The sequence below is a fragment of the Triturus cristatus genome, chromosome 7 (assembly GCF_964204655.1).
Source record: "Triturus cristatus chromosome 7, aTriCri1.1, whole genome shotgun sequence".
Taxonomy (NCBI): Eukaryota; Metazoa; Chordata; class Amphibia; order Caudata; family Salamandridae; genus Triturus; species Triturus cristatus.
The window spans coordinates 779,706,696-779,729,362 of NC_140590.1; the positions used below are offsets into that span (position 1 = coordinate 779,706,696).

At 44.2% G+C, this 22,667-nt stretch overlaps 1 protein-coding gene across 2 annotated transcripts in view; it reads left to right on the top strand.

Annotated features, from left to right (window-relative positions):
* LOC146810542 (uncharacterized) overlaps nt 1-22,667 on the top strand; it is a 206,881-nt gene that overhangs the window by 133,339 nt on the left and 50,875 nt on the right. The window contains exon 3 of one of the 2 annotated variants that reach the window (XR_014966610.1): nt 17,164-17,278. The exons of the other annotated variant lie outside the window; for it this stretch is intronic. The gene's annotated coding sequence lies outside the window, so the exon portion shown is untranslated. The remainder of the gene's footprint in view (nt 1-17,163; nt 17,279-22,667) is intronic. 2 annotated transcript variants of the gene reach the window in all.

Below are 22,667 nucleotides of genomic sequence, written 5' to 3' on the forward strand. Positions count from 1 at the left end.
TCAGAATGAAGGCCAAACACCATGGCATTAATTTACTAAAGTATGCATTGGCGGGTGCATAACACAACACAATTAAGCATACAGGCCTTTAAAAAGTAAGTAGATTGACCCTAACTTTTGTGTAGCCTTTCAGCGTGCAAGTGCCTTACAAAACCTTGTTAAGAGGGTCTATGCATCCACTCTCAGGCTTTCATTTTTACAAATTATCAGGTGCAGCAATCCAACTAAGCTTAAACACTGGAGGACTACAATTCCCAGAAAGCAATACTTTGTTCAAATAAACAGGCAGAATAGGCAACACAGTGTTCCTCTCTACAGAGAGACCAGGTTCCACATGAAGTTTGAGGCAAATTAAAAAATTGTTCTCCAGAAAACCATTAATGTCTAAACATTGTTTCCCTGGTTAATATGTTGGATAATAATGGAAAGGAGACCTTGTAGAACAGAGCCAGGGCATGGGGTGAGAGGGCAGCACTCACCCAAGAGGGCCCCAGTGTGGGAGAGACTCTCCTTACTCATAACAGAAGGATAGACCTTGTCTAAGACAGAACTAGGTCTTGACCACTGGCGAGGTGAGGGGACAGGACCCACATGATCCTGATGGTGGGAAATGCACTTATATAGCGAAACAGAGAGCCATGCCTGCCCTGGACATGATGGCAGTGGGAGGACGGGTGTAGAGAAAACAAAACCGGACGTGACGAAGCCACTGAAGGAATTTAAGGGAGAGGAGATAGGAACAGACGGGAAGTTTGACAAGGAGGTGAGGGCGTAATACAACCCCACCCCTCTGCCATGGACAATCTTCCAAACAGAAATACAGCGAAGGGACCACCTGGGCTTTCTATGGTGAAAGCTGCACATTTGACAACACTATATGGGTGACTTCAGCAGCAGGACAAAAGTGAAAGAAAAGAAATGAGAATAAAAGACAACGATGTGTGGAAGGAGATACAAGGTTTCGAGCAGAGGATGGAAGAGAATGGGAATGTGTGAAAATTGTCCTTTAACACAGAAACACAGTATCAGCTCATGTACTAATAACATATTTAGAGAATGTTTAAATAGTCCTAAAACACAGTGCAGAGTTTTTGGTGATATCAAGCAAAGTATAAAAGGTCTGAAAGCTGAGCCAAGGCATGTCAGCAGGTGCCTGGCTGAACCTATGAGAAATGCTCTCCAGCCTGCGTTCACTATTCCAACCTTGTGCTATTGTTGTGTGACTTACTTAAGCAGAGAATCCCAAAGACAGCAGTGGGGAAAGGGTGGGCGTGAATTTTTGGAGATGTGTGTGCGCGTGCATGTATGCTTGTGTGTGGGTCTGAGGGGTTAAAAGCCAGGGAATGGTGGAGGAGGTGGGGCACAGGCAGCCTACTTACAAGTTCCACAAAGTTCCGGTTGCCGTGGAAACCAGGAAACCGCCACAGATCGTATTTCAAAGGCAGCCACAAAGAAGCACGAAAAGGACACCAGCTGGAAAAACACAGCAGCAGCAAGGACAACGAGGAAGTCTAGGAAATGCAGCAGGGAGTGCAAGGCAGCAGCAACAACAAAAACATTGAAGCACTCCCGACCCTTCGCCAGAGCATATTTATGGCCCCAGTTCCCGGCACTTCCTGATGTTAAATCTGCAATGGCTCTGATTGGAGGACAATCACGGATGACGCTGTATGCTTTCACGATGTCCTCCAATCGGAGAGCGCCTGAAGATGCCACTATTCGGAATCCAAAACGAAGAGCAAACGTTTTCGATTCCAGATTCAGGCAGTTCCAGGCAAAAGTGCGAAGGGAATGCGTGACCCCCTTCCTAGGACTCGACGCCCCCCCTGGGGGTCGCGCCCCACAGATTGAAGTCCCCTGATCTAAGGTCTCCCTATAACCCATATGATACATTATACAACCCACAACTCAACTGCGACTGATGGGATGATTATCACTCGGAGGATACTGACCCTGACCTCTGTATGCAGAGCTTCTCCTTCCTACCCTCCCTACATCATGGTTGAACTTTCGTCTGACTCCCTAGTTGTGTACACTGTTCATAAACGTGCATATTCTCAGGGCAGAGAATTCGCCCCCCCGACCAGGAGAGTAAAAAGATAGACGCGGCAGAAAAACATTGATTATTGACATATTACCAGTTCTGTAGGTTTTCTCCCCCAGTATGATAAGGCCCACTGGGAGGAGTTCCAGCACCTTCCAGATAAATATGAGAAGAGGGGTCAGGAATTGGTAGCTGAGGGGAAGATAGTCTAACAGAAATATTCTGTGTACCCTAGACGCAGTCCAGTCACAACTGGTCAACTTGCCCTTCAATGGCGAGCATCTGTTCTACAGGGGAGGGTATAAAAATAACACCAGTAGGGGTAAGGGCAAAGGCAGAGCCCCCAAAGGGGCTTCTCCTCACAAACAAACAAACGCATCTCCCAACCATTTAACACCTGTCAAGGGAAGACTGCAAGGATTTTGGTCCCGCTGGACAGGGGTCACCGCAGACCAGTGGGTTCTTGACATGGCAGAGGGGTTCTACCTAGAATTCTCGCAAATTCCACTAAACTTCCATCCCCTCCCCCTCATCTTCAGCCGTGCAGAATACACAAAATGACCCCCTCCTTTCGCCTCCGGGTTCTAACAGCCCATGGACAATGCACTATGGACGAACTGGTAAGAGATATTTGCTTGCGCTTTCCCACCTCTCCCACTTCTTCCGTTCATGCTTTGGCAAGCACCCCTTGCTCTCCTTATAGTAGCTCCAAACTGGGCCAGGCAGCTATAGTTCCCCATCTCCTACACCTGTCGCTAGTGCCTCACGAGAAGCTGGGTCTTCTCTCTCAAAATCAGGGCGTGGTCAGACATCCTGACTCCAAACAGCTAAATCTTGCACTTTGATTCCTGACGTCCTAGAGTTTGGTGTAAAATCCAAACTTCATGAAACGAGGTAGGTATAAATAACGTTTCTTTATGTAAGAAGATCGAGACACAGCACATCAAGTTACAGGGAAACACCAACTGTCGACACCTGGAATATGGAACACAAACCATACCACGCAGACACCGTGTTCCATATTCCAGTGAGCCCAGATCACAGAGCAGAACAAATAGCTTACATAATACAGAATGCAACACATTTCCCCCCTTAACAAAAGACAATGTTAATCTAAGAATCTTACAGGTAACCTTCTTTCGCGAAGATTATCCTTAACTCTACGTGCCACAGAAGATGAGGAAGGAGGAACACCATTTGATTTACATGCCACAGAAGATGAGGAAGGAGGAGCATTTTTTGACTTTGAAAAGTCAGACAAATTATGTGATACACAAGATTCAACCACCACAGGCATTTTGTACCTTGCCACCCTTCTAACATTCCAAACCCTTCCATCCTGAGTGATTACACTGTTCTTACAAACTTTCACCACCTTAATGGGATGGTAAAATTTAGAACAACCCTTAACCAAAAACCCAGGCTTCCTGATCCTAACCCAATCTCCAACAACAAAGTCAGGAACCTTGACATTCATTTTATCATCAAACCTATTTTTCATCACCTCCTGTTTACTTTTAACTTGTCTAGCAACAGCATCAATATCAGTAGTATCATCAGTTTTACTGTACTTCTTAATCCACCAAGGACAAATTTCAGACGAAGGCTCCCTCCCTTTCAACAACCTGAAAGGACTAATGCCTGTCACCGAATGCGGAGTGATCCGATAAACCCACAGCTTCTTCCTGACTACATCCAACCAAGGTTCACTTGACCTTTGTGCCACCTGAACACTGTCCTTGAGAACCCTGTTAAATCGCTCCACTTGACCATTCTCCCTTGGTTCATACAGAGACGTAGTAACATGTTTGATGTTAAACATACCTAAAAACTCCTGCATCTCATGAGATGTAAGCTGTACCCCATTATCCGTGACAATTATCTCAGGATAGCCTTCACGAGCAAAAACGTCCCTAAAGAAAGTCACAATAGACTGAGTAGAAATACTAGCCACAAACTTAACCTCAGGCCACTTAGAATGATAATCGATCAAAACCAAAGCAAAGCGAGCACTGTGAGGCAGACTGCTAAACGGACCAGAAATGTCAAAAGCCACCTTTTGCCAAGGGAACACTGGCCATTCCACCGGTTTAAGCGGAGCAGAAGAAGTGTGAAGCATCTTATCGCTACTAATGCATTCAGAACATTCCCTAACAGTTCTATCCACCATTTTGTCAAGGCCCGGCCACCAAAAGTTAGCCCTAATCAAACGCTTCATTGAAGACATACCCAAATGAGTTTGATGTGAAATACATAAAATTTTCTTCTGCATGGCATTCGGAGGAACAATCTTACCCCCTTTGAAAATTAAACCATCACTTTCCTCAATGTCGGCAGATACCCGACAAAAAGGAGCAAGATCAGCAGAAACCTCCTTTTCCTTAGGCCACCCATTTTTCACACAACCCAAAATTTCCTGGTACAACAGGTCATTACCCATTTCAAACGCCCATTCACTTTCTGACAATTTTACAAAATCCTGAGATACAAAGTCTTTCAACGTTGCAACAACATCCAAATCCTGTTCAATCGAAGAAACACAACTATCGTCACATGGTAACCTAGACAAAAAATCTGCAGTTACATTGTTTCTGCCCGGAACAAAAGCAACTTCAAAATCATACTCCTGTAAACGGGATGTAAGACGAGCTATGCGAGCAGTAGAATTCCAACCACCCCCAGGAGACAAAATTCCAACCAACGGTTTATGATCCGTTCTCAGTGTGAATCTGCTACCCCAAATATAGTTGCGAAAATGCTCAATCGCCCAGACACAGGCCAACAATTCCCTCTCAATAACAGCATATCTTCTTTCCGTTTCAGACAAGGTCTTTGAAGCAAAAGCTACACACCATTCATCCTTACCAGCACATTGGCTAAGAACCCCACCCAGTCCATAAAGACTAGCATCAACAGTGATAATGCATCTTTTGTTGACACAAAACGACCTCAAGGTTGGGGCATTAACAATCTCCTCTTTGATACACTTGAAGGCTGCATCCTGTTTATCAGTCCATACAAACTCAGAAGACTTCCTCATCAACTCTCTGAGAGGTTCCATTTTGGTTGCAAAATTACGTATAAACTTGCTATAGTATTCACATAGCCCAGCAAATGATAACAATTTATCCTTATTATCAGGAGCTGGAGAATTGATGATAGCATCAACCAAAACCTTTTTAGGTACCACCCCATCCCCGGACAGTGTGTGTCCCAGATATTCCACAGATTTACAAAAGAATTTGCACTTAGTAGCTTTGAGCGTAAGCCCATATTCACTTAACCTGGAACAGACTTCTTTTACATGTAGATAATGCTCATCATCATTTTTCGAAAAAATCAAAATATCATCCTGAAAACATTTTACAAAAACAGACAAGTCTCTGAAAATGTGATACATAGCTCTCTGGAAAACAGAAGCGGCCGAAACCAGGCCAAAAGGCATTCTTTTGAACTGGAAAAGACCATGTGGAGTTATAAACGCTGTGTAATGTCTAGAATCCTCCGTGAGTTCAATTTGATGATAAGCTGACCGAAGGTCAAGAGTGGAAAATACACATGCTCCATCCAACATACATATCATCTCATTGATATTCGGAAGGGGATGACAATCCACAACAAGGTTAGAATTAAGGGCTCTTAAATCAACACACAACCTAATGCTTTTATCCGGTTTAAGGGCCAAAACAATGGGAGACACCCACTCCGAGGACTCCACTTCCTCAATAATACCATCTTTAACCATGGTATCCAACATGTTTCTTAAGTCTTCTCTGATATTGATTGGAACACCTCTAAGTTTTTGTTTAACAGGGATAGCACTCAACTTGACCTTAATCTTGTGTGTGAAACCTTTAAGTTTCCCTAACTTATCTGAAAAAACCAGAGGAAACATCTGTGAAAAATCAATTGTAGACACAGTTAGAGCTAGAACAGAAACTGGTTCCTTGTCTCTGGGATTTAACATAACGCCAAGCCTGGCTTGGTCACGCCATCCCAGTACATTAACCCCTTTAGGAGTAATATATAACTTGATGATAGTAGAATTACCTTTAAACCGAATAGGTACTTCTTTGTAACCAATGAAATCAATCTTAGAGCCATCAAAATTGAAAGCCAAAATATCCGGCTCCCATAGGGATTCAAAATCCACAAGATCACCCAAACACTTCGAACAATACTCTTTGGTAATAATTGTCCAAGGAGAACCAGAGTCTGCCATGAGTTCCACGTTCCTCCCCAAAATATCAACAACGCACTTAGGCGAACCAATCTTATCAACTTCTGACAAATCAAAGGAACCCTGAATAGAAACCACTACACCAGACTCTACTCCTCCAAAGGAACAATCATTTGGCATGTTCTCACATGAAACATAAGAAATTTTCCCTCTTCCAGCCTTGGAAGAATCTGAATTGAACTTCCTGTAATCAACTTTAGGTTTGGAAAGATTTTTGCACAATTTCGAGAAGTGCCCAGGACGTCCACATTTATTACATTCCTTACCTATAGCAGGACAATGCGGAAATGAAGCTATGTGATCCGGATTGCCACACCTATAGCAATAAAATTGTTTAGACTTATTATCAGTCTTGTAAGAAGGACCACCTTTTGAACTAACTACGCTAACCTCATTCGAAGCAACAGACTTAGAATCTTTATCAAGAGCTTTGATCCATCTATCTGATTGTTCAAGAGCTTTGGCTGTACTAATCGATGTTTCCAGGCTAGGGTCACCTAAAATCCACAATTGTTCCTGAACCTTTTTACTCTTAACATGCACAATTATCTGATCTCTGATCATCTCATCCGTCATGAGACCAAAGTTACAATGCAATGATAACGCACGCAGAGCAGTAAGGAACTCATCAAAACTTTCATTGTCTGCCTGAGCTCTTGTATAAAATTTAAACCTATTAAGTGCAACACTAGTAGTAGGTTTAAATCTACCCTCAATACGTAAAATGGCTTCATCATAAACATTGTGATCACCACCAGATCTAACAGGCGGAAGCGTTCTAAAAAACAATTGTCCTTCAGAACCCAAGGAATGAAGAAAAATGTTTTTTTTCCTTTCAGCCGACATGCGTTCTCCATCGATGGCCTTTAAAAAAGTAAAAAATTCCTCTTTCCATCTTGTCCAAGGAATCGGTGGTTCACCCTTGTCCTGTAGAAACTTAGACGGCGGATCGAATTGCATGTTTACCAAACCAAAATAACAAATTAACTATATAAATGAGATTTCAACATGTATCCTTGCAAAAACACAAAAAAAAAAAAAAAAAAAAATTATGTCACTTTGAATACCACACCTAAGTTACTACTTGTCTTATCACAAAGTAAAATAAGTTATTGGAGCTGTTTTATCCTATCACAGAAGCAAAATGAAAGAAAAGAAAAAAATAAAGCTCCTTCATCATACTAATCCAGTATAGTATGTGTATAGTCAGTCACAAAGTACCTCAGAAAAGTGGAAGTTCTTTTCCCAAAACGAAGACACGAAACCCGAGAAAATAAACTGCTCCGACTACTAATTTCTCCTTTACTCCTTCGTGTTACACCAAAATGGCCGCCAGCGTGATTACGTCACGCGCAACCAATAGCAGGCTTTGACACTTGAAACCTTCAGCCAATCAGAAAAGCTCACAATAAACTTGAATGCTTCTATTAGTGGAGCGTCTCTCACTGTTTCCTGGATACCAAATCGAATGTAGTCACTCCTCTCGTGCAGGCGTGACGTATCCTTGTAAAATTTCCAGTACTCGTATTCCTGGCAAAATAATCAAAATTCCGCCGCTCGAAGATTCAAGAAGCTACGAACTCCGGATTTTCGGGAACAGCCAGAAGAGACTACGGCAATGACAGGAGAACGCCTCTCACGTCTCTACCACCATAAACAGCGTGGATCCAAGTGAAAGCTGCAGCGCACCTGTGTCTCGTCAATGGAGTGGCAGCAACACCTTCCACAACTCGTCGCCAATTGTAAAATCCAAACTTCATGAAACGAGGTAGGTATAAATAACGTTTCTTTATGTAAGAAGATCGAGACACAGCACATCAAGTTACAGGGAAACACCAACTGTCGACACCTGGAATATGGAACACAAACCATACCACGCAGACACCGTGTTCCATATTCCAGTGAGCCCAGATCACAGAGCAGAACAAATAGCTTACATAATACAGAATGCAACATTTGGGTATCTCATTCTGCCTTCAGAATGCATAACCAACCTTAAGGAGGCACTTCTGCACAACCAGAGCCAGCTACGTCGCTAAGTGAAAAAGGTTTGTACACTACTGTCTTCCTAGACTTAATGACCCTCTGCAGGCAGCAGTCTAAGACATTGTCTGTTATCCGCTCCACTTTCAAAAGTCAGGCCTTGTTTACACTTCCATCAGGCTTCATCTGGTGGCTGGCATTGCTTACCTTAAAAACAGTGAACACACTTCCCTTTTTAGGTCTCGCCTAGCTATCGCGTAAGCGATCGCTATGCGAGACTATAGTAAGGGGCTCCCAAAAGGGCTCCCAAAAGCGGATTGCATGGCGAGCACGCGCACAATCACATGCATCGTGCCGCCATGCAATCCGTTTGGCATCCTACTTCAAAGGGTCCGCTCCCCCGCCTGGAATGCGCTCCTCCGCCCCCGCAAACTCCTCCGCCCCCGCAAAGCGCGCGCGCCACGCTCCGCCGGACTTTTTTTAAATTGTTGCTTTCTGCCTATGGCTGCTTGTTATTCTTTCCTCATGCCGAGCCACAGAGAGCTGAGCTTGGTTCAGCTCCCCATACCACCAGTGACGTCCCCAAACCTTCCCGGTCCCTTCCTTGCAGTCTGCCTGCTGAAGTTCCTCGGCCCCCATGCCCTCTGCAGAGCACTTTGTTTGCCAAGCTCTGTTGTGGTTTCCGAGCTTGGTTGCAGTTCCTGTGATGGCTGTGGCTCGTGTACTGCCAGCTTAGAAGCTCTGCTGCAGTTGATGTCCTCTTAAACATCCACTGTGTGTGTAGGCTGCATGTTTTAAAGCTGTCTTTGTGTGCTTAGTTTTACTAAGACTCACTACTTGCTTTATAACCCCGCGGCACTGACCCATTTTCAGCCTTCGAAGGATGAAAAAGGCAGACAGCATGTTAGAGGATCTGCAAAACAAAATCTAGTAATGACCAAGAGACAAGTCTCTCTGTGCACTGAAACCTGTGTGTGCGGCTTCAGACGCTCGTGTGGCCGCACTTTCCCAAATACCTGTGCATCTCGTTGGACATGTGAGGTCATTTATTACAGATCCAAGTTTTTCCGGAGTACTGAGGCCCGCGCTTCCAGATTTTTTAGTTCTATGGGACTTGTGTTTCATCCACTAACGTGTGTCATTTAAGTCTGTGGCTGAAAAATGCATGCAGAGTTTTAAGCTAAATGTGCCTTACGGCGCCATAGGGCAAAGGCGATTTATACTGTCAACATGAAAGGAAACTTTCAAATACGAACATCATTGATGCGTCCCCGTGGTAGAGGCCCTCCAGTGTATCATCTAGCGTTACCTTCAAATGCAGCAGCATTGCTTCTGTGTGTGTCTGCATCTCTGTAACAGGAACAAACGGTGTGCGCTGTGGTGCAATGATTGGTCAACGCAAGAAACGGGTTTTTGAGTGTTAAAAAATGTGCCACATGCTGCATGCATAAAGACAGCTCCACAACAACCTCACATTATGTTTTTTGTCAATTTTTTGGGTTACCGATCTAGGGGTCGCTGTCCCAGACACTCCATGTCTTAGCTGAAAAGTGCAGCATTTTCACAATGTTAAATATCTGAGCTCTGACGCTGTCGAAACATCCAAAAAAGCACTTGAATGTTGAATGCGCACTGATAAAAAGAAGAATAAAACTGGGGGAAACTTAAGTTCCTTTGAAATAATGCTCTCGGCCAATAGTAATTTTAAAAGAGGCTCTTCAGAATCTCAGTTCATTATAATGCGATTTAAAAATATACTTTTCCCTAAGATGTCGCGAGCAGCTTTAATTCTAGCCATACGTTCTAATAAACTATATGACCATCTTTCTTAGTTGAAGGTATGAATGTATGAATGATGGATGGTTAGGCAGGCAGGTAAGCAGCGGACAGCAGTTCCTTTTAGCAATGCTCTTGACGCCTCCGTTTTTTTTACACCTGGCAATGTAGTGTTGTTTATATCCAGGAGCTCAACCATTTCTTTTATTCTTTTTTTAAAAATAACAATGGTTATTGTTACACAATATTTAAACTGTCTGCTCTCCGAGCCACTTCAGAAACGATCCCACTACCGCCAATTAAACAGTTGTCTCTCTTATCGACACTGGAAGGATGAAATGCTGAAGGGACTATGTCAGCGGTTGGATACAGAGAGACTTGTGCAGTGGGCGCTTTACCGATCATTCTACCTCACTGTTCTGTTGCGAGCTCGCTGTTGCTCTGCCAGTGCTCGCCGCATTATACTCTGTCACACCCAATGTTTCTTCACTGATAATTCAGGAAAAAGCTCGGAATAATGCCATACATAATATTTATAACTTTCTCACCCATCACAGACACGTCCCAAAGACATTTAGTAATCACACATCTATCTGATGTTTCTAGTCAGTGAAATGTCCTTGACATGCATTAAGACTTAAGAGTAATGGTGCGAAAGGTTGGATCAGTAGAACGATTCAACGCAAATGGCAAATAAACAAAACAAAAACAAGGAGCCAAGGTATGTGGTGCAAAACGCAGTAGAGTAAAACAATCCAAACATTAATCGAAAATAACACATCCGCACAGCTAGTAAAATTCATCGGGGGCTGTTGAATATCACAGACAGATGCCTGGCTTTGGGTGGGGGAGCTTATAAGGTTATAACTATCATTATTTTGTAGTAAAAATACTGATTCGGTTTAGAACCTTGCAGCGATAACAGCAACACCAACTTTAATCAATACATTGTTTGCATTAATATTAATAATACATTTGCTGTACTTTACACTTCAAACAGTGTGCTTTCGCTTCAAGACTGATTCCAATGGAGTATTCCACTCTTGTTGGTGACTGCGTTGGAATCACTATTGCGCTCGGACTGAGGCCAGCTGTGGTCATAGCCACTAGTGGTCGTTTGGAGAACGCCTGCGCCAACGGTTGACGCCATAATTGATTTACCTTGATGATAAATAGAATGTCCGGCTTCTCTGCGTTTACAAAGAACAGCGGTGCTGAAAATGTATGCGACAGTGGCGTAACGAAAGTTGAAGGGGTCCGCTGCAAGGTACACGGAGGGGCCACTGCTCCGGATTTAATCGGGAGCTCTCAGGCTTGAGTGCTGTGCTGAGGGAACCCCCTGCAGCTCGGGGCCCCCCGCACTGCGCGGGCTTGTGTTACACCCCTGGTAGGCCACTGGAGGGCAAGAGAAGAGTGAACGTCACAATTTAAAGTTTCTCTCTAATAAGCAGCTGTGAGGGGACGTCTGCATTACTGCCAAGGGTCCTCCATGTTCGAAACATTGAGTTTCCAGGTCCTCAGAGTGAAAGGCAAAGCCAGTCCCATTTTTCCATCATCTTTCTGGAACTTGTCCTTATATCCATTATATAAATTCAATGCTACAAATGACTTGAGTTAAAACCTGGCTTTAATTATTTAATCATGTCCGAAATAGGGAGCTTTTAGCGTCCTGTGGGCAGTGGCGTAGCCAGTGCGTCATGGACCCTAGTGCAGGGAAGTACACGCCCATCACCCCAACATATACTGTTTTCTTTGTCAAACACAGCGATAACCAGGGTACAATTGGCTCCCCCAGGGTTATAGGCCCTGGTGCCACTGCAACTGCTGCACTAATAGAATATAAACTGCTGCCTGTGTGAGAGATTATTTTTATTTTAAACAGTGTTCCATTTCTTTCCTTCTCATCCTTGTTTACTCAATTTGCAGACAAAACTTCAAAAAACTGCTGGTGTGTTTCAATTACGCTCATACATAATGCTAGATATTTGTTTCATCTTACGTTGGCAAATGCAGTATTTATCAAATTTGTGACAAATATACTGTATAGATTAGTTCTGTGTCGGCCTTCCTAGGCGTCGTATACCTCACTTTCATACTCCAATTCAAATAAAACGGTGACTTTGAATACATACTTTGCGTCACTCTACTCTATGGCAGTGCACTCTACCCCACTCTACTATGCGCACATGCACTCTTTGCCACTGCACTGTACACAACTCCAGGATAGGCCACACCACTATAGTTTGCACCACTCCACTTTATGCCACTCCAAACAACTCTACTCTGCAAAACTGTACTCCGCCACTCCATTCTATACCACTTTACTCTACTCTAAAGCAGCCTACTATATGCCACTACAATCTATGCTACACCACTAAAAGCCCCTCTTTTACAATCTGTGCCACTCCACTCTACTGCACTATATGCTGCGCCACTCTATGCCACTATACTATACACCACTGAGCTCTACATCACATAATTCCTATACACACAATTCCACTGCATACCATCCCACATATATACTCAACACAAATCTACTCCACAATAAGCAATTCCATGCCACACAATTACAGAACTAATAATTTCAATCCAACACACACAATTCCAATTAAACCAAATACGTCGACTCTATAACACAAAGGTAAAACACATTGCCATTTACAACGCCAAGAGCTTTAACTAAAAAAAACTGCGAGACCTATTGCATTTCCAATGCTTGTTAATGTTCCTGTTGTCAGTTTTTGAGTGACTCAAAAGAATTATCCCACTAAGGGTCCCACTTACCCCTGTGTGTAACCTCAATATTGTGCTAACAAGACTTATGGGTCCACCCTTTGAGCCACTCCACATGTGTACCTTACAGTTCCTTTCCTGGAAGTTAGCTTTCTTGGTATCTATCACTTCTCTGAGGGGTGCTTAAGGCTTTTACTCTGGAGGAGCCAGTTTTCCATGTTCACCATGATGGAAAGTTCTTAACTAAAATAATCACTAGTTTCCACCTCAGTTACACTATAGAACTTCCAGTGCTCTTCCTAAACCGAGTGAGTAGCACAATGAGATCTTCATGCATTACTGTCAAAAGAGCACTTATGTATTGCATTGACAGGACTCAGCCCTTTTGAAAGACGCAACAGCTCTGTCTCTTTCTCCAGACCACACAAAGGCTGTGTTCTTTCCAAAGCAGGTATAGCACGCAGGTTGGTCAAATGTATATGTGTTAGGCCAAAGCCAAAAGACCTTTGCCTGTCCTTCCTCCGACGTCACTCAACCTGTGAAAAAAGGAGGTCCTATGTTTTTTGGGGTAATTCTCCTGTAGCTGAAATCTGAGAGGGAGCTACTTTGGCTACTCCCCACACTTTTACTAAACATTATGGTCTGGATGTTTTAGTCTGCCAACAAGCTAGAGTTGGCCAAGACTGTCTTACGCACACATTTTCAAGGCTTCTGCAACATCCTCGGCCTAGCAACACTTTAATGGAGTACTGCTTTACAGTTCATGCACAGCATATGTTTCTGCAGCTAACCATGCCACGAACGAAAAATGTTACTTACTATGTAAGTATCCGTTCGTGGCATGTACTGCTGTAGATCCACATGCGCCCTCCCTCTTCTCCAAAAGTCTTTCTATGTTGCAAACATTTCTTTTTATATTTACTATTCCATCGCATGGTCATCTTTCCTGTATCTCTATGATGCATCTGCATCCTCACCCTTCGGATGGAGAAGCAATCTTAACAATGGAGCCAATGCCCATGCGCATACCAGTAATAGGTGTACACACTATACCTTGTGACGCGAAAGACTTATTTGAAGAAAAACAACGTGCACACATTCAAGCAGCAGCCAGCACAGAATATAAATTTACAGCACAGCATGCCTTGAACCGATCCTTTCAGGGTAATTAACATTTTCTGTCAGGGATTCACATTTTCCCCTCCCAACCATAATTTGGAGATACCAATCATTTCCCAAGAAGAAACCTCTCGAAATTGGCTACCTGTGCCAACTAGCACCCCTGCCTGTCTCTTGTGTGAGTTTACTGGGCCATGTGGTCCAGTGTAGGGCTTTTTGCCAGCTAACAATCGCTAGTCGGCTTGATGAGCGGAGAAGACTGGAGATATTATACCCCATCTCCTCCAAATGGACTCCATCCATCATGTCAAGTTTAATCACGTAGCCAGGGTCCTATCTATCACAGAAGACCCACTGTTTTATGGAGAGCATGTGAGATACCCGGTATTATAGGTAATCATCTACCAGTAGCATCCCATCGAAAGCCAACTGTAACATTTATTAGAGGAGACCCTAAGGGTCTTACCTGCACACAGAAAACCGCTGTGAAAATTGTGGGAGCGGATGTGGATACCTTTCAAATATGTTTAGATTTACTTTGAAAGAACAATAATTTTGAAGTGGGCTGCTCTACCAGAGATCGTGAGTGGTAGATTATTCTAGGAGCCATGGGCCTGCCTACACTTAGGCGAGCAGGGGGCAATGTTACGGCTTCAGCATCTAACCCATTTATTTGGCTGCATCTGCTGGAGAGCATGTAGTAACTCTCCATTCTGCAAACCCTGTGACTGCATTCAAGGGTATGTATAGTGATTTATGCCCTTTAACCTTCAGCTCCGATGCCTCCCCCTGCATCTTAAACATATGCATAAGGGGGTGGGGGGGCCCTTAGGCCGCTGCCCTCTGAATAATAAAAGCATGTCGTCAATGCATAATTACAGTCCATCTTCCTCAGAGTTTACCGAACTAATGTCCCAAACCAGGGTGTCCAGCCCTACCCACTGAGCAAGTAGTTCAGTGACTAAAGCAAATAATGTTGGATATGAGCCATCCTTGCCTTGTGCCCTTGACATGCAGAGAGAGCAACATAAATTCAAACTTGGTCCCCATTAATCATATAACGCCTCAATTTATTTGTGGAATAGAGGGCAAAAAGTCATCTTCTGTAGAAAGGACCAGTGAACAAAGGCCTTCTCATAATCCACCATTATAGGAGCACTCAGGCTTTCAAGTTCTCCCATCCTAGCCTTGTAAATGCAGGTGTCTCAGGCAGTGGTGGGAACACTGCCTTGGTACAGACCCATTTTTGTCCCTGTGAACTAGTGTATGCACTACTCCGGGCAATAATGAGACTAGAAGCTTAGCTAGTATGTTCGCCTCAATACATATTAATGAAATAAGGTGGTAGGAGGAACAGTCCTCCAGTGACCCTGCCTAGCTTCGTGTTCACCGATATAAGCAGCTTTCTAATGTCTTCATGAAAGAATCCCTCTGGAGTGACTTTTTGGAACATCACTATTATGTGTGGGTCTAGACAAATTAGTATGCGGGGTAACCCATATGGCCCAGTCAGTAAACCCCAGATAGTTTCAATTACCATCTCCTATGTCATTAGTTGATCTAGGGCATCCCTGTCTAAGGTATCAAGAATAAGTTCTAGCAGGTTGTCCATAATATAGTGTTCTCCAGTTTATTATCAGGGCCTAAAAATACTCTACAGATCTCCCTCTTGTGTCCAGCTAGTATAGAATGTCTTTCTTATCTCTGGCCTTGTAAATCCTATGCTAAGATGCCTCCCTTGCCCTCCCCACAGCGTCTATGGAAACCTGCAGGAATTTAAGTCTTGATGTTGTGAGATGCCAAAACACGTTGGTGTTACGAGGTCTGACATTTTGTTGTTCCAAGGTGGCTAGATCACTTTTTTATTTCTTGATCACTGCCTTAAGCTCCTTGTTCCTGCCATGTATCCATGCACTGGCTTAACCCTGTATGTTATCTTTCTGTGCTTGACAGAGGACGGCAGCCGATTAGAAAAACCTATATTTAGTTGAAAATAAATCTGTCTCCCTCCTATGTGATCCATAAGTCTTTCATCCTGGAGCCAGTAGGCATAGTGGTACCACATTTGTTTGCACTTACCTTTAATGTGACCTTCAGCTCTTCCAAAGAGTGGTCAAATACACCTTGGGAGAAATGTTTTAAGCCAAATGTGTCACCCAATTCAGCTGCTTTTTTTTTTTTTTTTAAAGGTCAATTTCTTAAATGCCTACTTGTGTGAATAAGGCAATATGTAGATGGCCTTGTGTCTTTGTGCCAAAGATTCCATACATCAGTGAGGCCCAATGAAGTGTCGCCTCAGACAGGTCCCCCGGCCTTTGACCCTACTTGCCTGTCAGTAGAGCCGGTGATCATAATATATAGCCCTATTGTATCCATATGTGTTCTAGTAACGTGCAGCAGAAGGGATCTGAGCAGTGAAATTGCCATGCCACTGTAGCAGTTAGAAAAGCCAAAGTGAAAATGTGGGGTGCATCACTTTCTCCCAATTAACCTACAGTTAGTCCCAAGCTTTCTAATGTGAGCCTTTCTTGTTGTACAATACTTGCATCATCTTTTCGAAGATTTAAAGGATGAAGAAATTATGGTTGAAATTGTGTGTATATATATTTGTTTTCAGTGTATGAAAGCAATTGTCTAGGACTTTAAATGTGGTTTCTTGGTCAGTGGTGCTAATTCCTTCTGCAGCTTCCCTCAGAATATGCATGTTCTTTTATAACGGCATGTTTGAATGTGGATATAAACCATTTATTTTTCACGGGATGTGGACAGAGAAGAAAAACCTTCAAATCTCTGCCCTCACTAATCTTAGACAGGTGTTCCTTCACAGCATTGTTGGCTCAAATTACCAACATTATATGTGGTGACTGTCCTGGTGGAGTTTATGTTGTATCAAGGTTCTGGTTTGTTTGCTAGTGAAACAGCAGCTTTGGAAAGAAACCTGTTCAAGCATGTATCAGTATCTATAGACCACAGGGCAAATCCATTTGAATGAAATGCAGTTAAATGTTCCTTTTGTACAATGGTATGGAGTTCAGCATTGGTTATATTTTCTTTCCGTTGCCATTCTCAAAACTGTGTCAAATTAACTTTTTCAGTAGATGGTTTAAGTCTCTAGTAGACTCAAACCTCCATGCTGGTGTTTTGCTGGATCGTTTTGTTCAAAATATCACTTCTCTGGGGAAAATGCATGCTCTAAATAAAGTCTCTGTACCTTTAATTTGCCAAACCTGTTTATTCAAATACGTTTTTCATTTATATTTTCTTCCAGTATTCATAACCTTGAACAGCAAGTGATTCCATGAACAGTGCAGAATAAATGAACCTGTGATTGGTTATCAGATCGTTTTCAAGTCTTTCTTGTTCTTGGGATTAATAAAAGGCCGGTGGGTCTGAACTTTTATTACTTTTAAAATAAGGGACCTCTTACTGGGACACTTTTTGGGCGGGCCATACAATGCTTAGACTGTGTATAACTATTTGTCTGATAGAGATGTCTACCTGCAGATTCCTTGCCTTGGAATTATCCCCAGGCGCCAGACTGGATCCGGAAATGTTTCTACAGCTGTACCTCTGTGTGTCGGTAGAGGGCGTCCAGCATGCCTGGTTGTGCACCTCTGGCTTCCATGAGGCTGTTCAGTCTGCCTTGGTGGACATGCCTGTTGATGGTCAATGTCTGTTTGGTTCTCAAGCTGACTCTGCTTTACACTGTTTTTGGGATAGTCGGAGTGGAGCGAAATCTTAATCCGCTGCTTGCTATATCGTCCTTTTCTCCCCCGCCCCCATACTCAGTATTGCAAGGGATGGTCTCCTTGATTTCTTTTCTGTGTGAGCCGTTATAGGGTCGTGCCTGTTGGTGGCTTCCTTTCACTCGTCGCTTCTAAGGGGCCTCCAGTGTGGTGCTCCTATCCGGGTAGGTATTTTTCTTTCTTACAAATAGTGGTTGTGCTACCTGGTTGTTTTTGAGAAGAATCTTATTTCTTGGCCCTGTTAGGTTTCTACGCCGTTGGCTACACGGTGGTGTTTTGCTTTTTTCCTCAAGTTGTCATTGGTGTAATTTTGTGATTTTATGCTGATGTACTGTTGCCTTGCTCCCTGTCATACAGGGTATGTCATCTGTATGCCTTGCAGCTATTCCTCTTATCTGTTCCTGACATGATGGTACCCCCTTATGGGGAACTTCTCATGCAATGCTTTGGTGCAACGGTGCAAGTCAGAAAATGGTGCACGGGGTCCTATTCCTCCTGCCCCTTTGCTGTTGAGTGTTTCTCCTCACTGGGTAAGGGGGGTTCTTCCTTCCTCTATCTGGCACCTTCTTCCCTAACAAACGCAAGGGAAGGGGCATGGTTCTTGGCTTCAGGTGCGTTCTCTGGTCCTGACCTTGATGCTGTTCCTTCTTTTCCCTTTTCAAATGCTAGTCCTTGCTAGTGCTGGCTCTCGCTATGCACCATCAAAACGGGCCTCTGCCCCTTCGCTCCTCTTCTCTCTCTTAGGTCCTTTACGGACATGCTGTATCCATACCCTGGCATGAGTGGTCTACTTTGCTGATCCTTCATCTCCTATGACTCTGCATGGCCTGCTTTACTCTGCTTCTGCCCTGCACAAAGCTACTGTTACCTTTTGCCTTGGTCGAAGTTGTGTTTTTGGAGACGTTTCCATTCCACTTCCGATTCCAGCCCCAATGTTGGTACTGGCCTGTTTGTTCTTCAGAAGTGCCTTCTGCCCCTTTTGGAGTTTATATCCATTTTTTTAAATCTTTTTTGTCTCTTCTTGAACATGGATTCCTTTCCCTCCTACTCTGGGTTGGTTTGTATGGAGGTTGGTGATCCTGGGGGATTCTATACTGGGCTTTTGTCCCTTGCTTATCACAAGAGCAGATACTGTTCCAACCCCTTGGGTGGTTCGCTCTCCCTCTCCTAAGGGGCATACCAATTATGATTTTGGTTAACGTTAGGACCCTTACTCATGAAGTCACATGGTTTGTTTTCAGGCCACAGATTCTCCCGTGCAACCGGAACTTTCCTTTTCCTTCTAGACCACATCCTTGTTAGGCTGTAGGCACTACCTCATCCTCCTGGACCTCTCCGCAGCATTCTACACCATCTCACATCGCACGCTAGCAGCCAGACTTCACGACGTGGGAATACGAGGAGCTGCCCTTGACTGGATCCAATCCTTCCTCTCTGGCAGAACACAGAAGATTCAACTCCCTCCCTTCCTCTCCAAGCCCACGGAAATCAACTAAGGAGTACCCCAGGGATCATCACTCAGCCCCACGCTTTTCAACATCTACATGGCCCCCCCTCGCCGCCATCGTCCGGCAACACTGGCTCTGCACCGTATGCTACGCCGACGACACCCAGCTCATCCTCTCGCTCACTAAGAATCCAGAGGACACCAGACTAAGTTTCCAGGAAGGTATGAAGGACTTGGCAGGATGGATGAAGGACAGCTGCCTGAAGCTAAACTCAGAGTAGACAGAGCTCCTCATCCTCTGACCCTGCACCTCCGCCTGGAACACCTGGTGGCCCTCCGCCCTCTGGAGCCCGCCCACCCCTACAGACCACGCCCGTAACCTCGGCATCATCCTTGACTCCTCCCTCTCCATGAACCGCCAGATCAACGCAGTCGCCTCCACTAGCTTCAACTGCCTTCCATCCTCCGTAAGACCTTCAAGTGGATCCCCCCCAGATTGCAGAAAGACAGTCACCCACGCACTCATCACCAGCAGACTGGACTACGTTAACGCCCTCTACGCCGGAATCAACAAGACTCTTCTGCACAGACTCCAGACCATCCAGAACGATGCAGCCAGGCCCGCCCTCGGGACACCGCGCCATGAGCACATAACCCAACACCTACGAGACCTCCACTGGTTCCCCGTCAAGAAGAGGGTCACCTTCAAACTCCTCACCCCCGCCTACAAATCCCTCCACAACATCGGACCCAAATACCTCAACGAGAGGGTATCCTTCCACGTACCCAAGAGGATCCTCTGCTCCACCGACCTCGCCCTGGCAGAGGTCCCCCGCATCCGCAGAAACAGAACCGGCGGGAGAGCTTTCTTCTACATCGCGGCCAAAACCTGGAACGAGCTCCCTGTGAACATCAGACGCTCCCCAACCATGCACACGTTCAGGTAGGACCTCAAGACCTGGCTCTTCGTCTGATCTGGATGCGCTCTTTCTCTTCCCCCCCCCCCCCCCCCCCCGCCCCTATCATCTCCAGCGCTTTGAGACCCTCATGGGTGATTAGCGCGCTTTACAAACCCTTGAGTGATTGTTACTTCTGTTCTTTACTCTGGTTCTGTGGTTTGGTCCTTAATTTGTTGGGTTGGTCTTGCCATACTATTTCCTCCGTCTTCTTGCCCACCGCATTAGCCAGGTGTCTTCCCAGTCTGTTCTCTCACACAGGGACTAGTTATCTATGTAGTTGGCCTTGTTCACTTGACCCTTTTATAGTTCTCCATAGTGGTCTTATTTTTCTAATGTAGCAAGATTTTTCCTTTTTACTGGTCTCCTGGCTGCCTGTTTATCACCACTCAGTTGGTGGTCGTGTTTTCTCTTCCTTTTGATGTCCATGTGGTTGTTTGCCAATTCGCTGTTGTTCCGTCTTGGCCTATGCCGTTGTGATTGCCGTTTATATGTGCCCCTCTTGGACACCTCTTGTACAGTTTTTCAATCCATCCATTCACGACCAACTTCGGCACACATAATCTCTCAGCCTGACACCGCAGTTCCAGTCTTCAGGTAAGTTTGTTTTATTTGGGGCTGTAACGCGTTTCGGCAGGATCCCCCTGCCTTGTTCACACTAAGTCACATTACTGCATTTCCTTTTAAGTCAGTAGATACGATCACATGGTAACATAAACAACATACTTGAAGATTAACCTTGTCATTTTAAATGACTATGGTTTGACAATTATTCTACCTTAATGTTTTTATCCATGTTTTGCCTACAATACTCATTATTTCTATTTTTCTTTTATATTTTATTCAATTAACATATTCTGTGCATATCTTTGAGATTTATTAATTACTGTGCTTCCCTAAGGTCAAACCCACAAGTGTTTTAATATTTGGTTGACGTATATACTGTATTGAGGTCTATTTTGAGCTGCGAAATAATGCTCTATAATCTGCTCTAATCTATTAGGGAAATATTTTCCAAAAGATGAAAACAAGATGTCTAGTAATTAAATAGACCTAGTAAACTGTCACAATAAAGTGCAAGTGCAGATGCCGTGCACTTGCCGTTCAAAGTGCATGTGCCTTAAATACCATCACTGTTAAAATGTCAATGCTAGATGCCCCAGCCTGCATGATAAACCATTTGGTTACTGTATATTGACAGCTACGTAGACTCAAACACTCTATACCCACTCTAACACTCCTATAAGAGTGTGACTGTGCCAGAATGTATGGGCTCTCAGTCCACATCGTGGCCCAAATACGTGTAATTACGCAAAAAAGTGCTAATGCTGGTCGATGTAATTTTATAGACTCTCATGATTCCTTGAATAAAATAACCATTTTGGTCCTGGTGTGCTTTTCTTCTAGTCTCAGAATTATCAAAGTGCAAGTGCATCAGTGCATGCTACCTATATAAAATGCAAATGCATAACTCAGAAACACTGTTGGGGTATTGACACATGGTTCCTTGAATACAATACCTGTTTTGATTATGTGCTTTCTTCTAGTCTCAGATTTGTGAAAGTGCATGCTATTTATATAAAGTGCAAATGTATTACTAGGATACACTGTTAGTGTTTGCATTAAGTACAAGTGCATGTGTATGGTATGAATTAAAAATATCAGGGCAGTCTGATCCACATGGAACATTTAACTATCACCATAATATGTGAATACATATTTATCAAGTAACCTCTTTGCCTATTTACGTTGCTTACTCAATATGGAAAAATGTTGGGGCATGATCTTAAAAACTAAGTTGTTCACATGAAAATACATATCCATAACATAAAAAGTGTTAAAACATTAAAGCATTGTCGCCAATTGCCTGCGGTCCCACATCACTACCTTAGTGCACCCAGATCAGGAGGGGTTTATGCCCCAGAGGGCGACTCGACATAATATTCAACGAGCACATGTTGCTGTTGCGACCATTCGGGGGCTGGGTGAACGGGCGGCGCTATTACTGGCAGATATGGACAGGGCATTTGATTCCCTTAGTTGGGTGTACTTATTTGCGTTGTTACACAGGCTGAATTTTGGACCGCGCTTCAGGTCCTACCTGACCTTGCTCTATACTGATCTCACTGCGTCAGTGCATGTCCCCGGCTCTACCTCCTCCACCTTTTCTATTGGACGGGGTACCCGGCAGGGCGGCCCTCTGTCTCTATACGTGTTTGCATTGGCTATGGAACCCCTGACCGCCTGGGTGCGTGTTGATGCGCAGGTGACTGGCTTTGAATGTGCGCACGGATTATCAGATCGTATTGCATTATATGCCGACGACGTTTAATTTTTTCTTACAGATGTGGATAGGACGGGGCTGAGACTGCTCGGCATCACGCAGATCTTCAGGGAATCGTCTGGTCTCTACCTGAACCCCCGCAAGTCCACCTTGTGGGTTCTTGGAGACGTGTCGGGTCGAGGCTCCTGGGCTTCGTCGGTTCGAGTGGTTACAGGGGGGCTGAAGTATTTGGGAGTATTTCTATCGGACTCGCCTACCGTGTCTTGGGAAAGGAATTTGGTTCCAGTTTGGGAACGTGTGCGGGCGGATCTCAGGACAGTATCCCATATGCCACTGTCC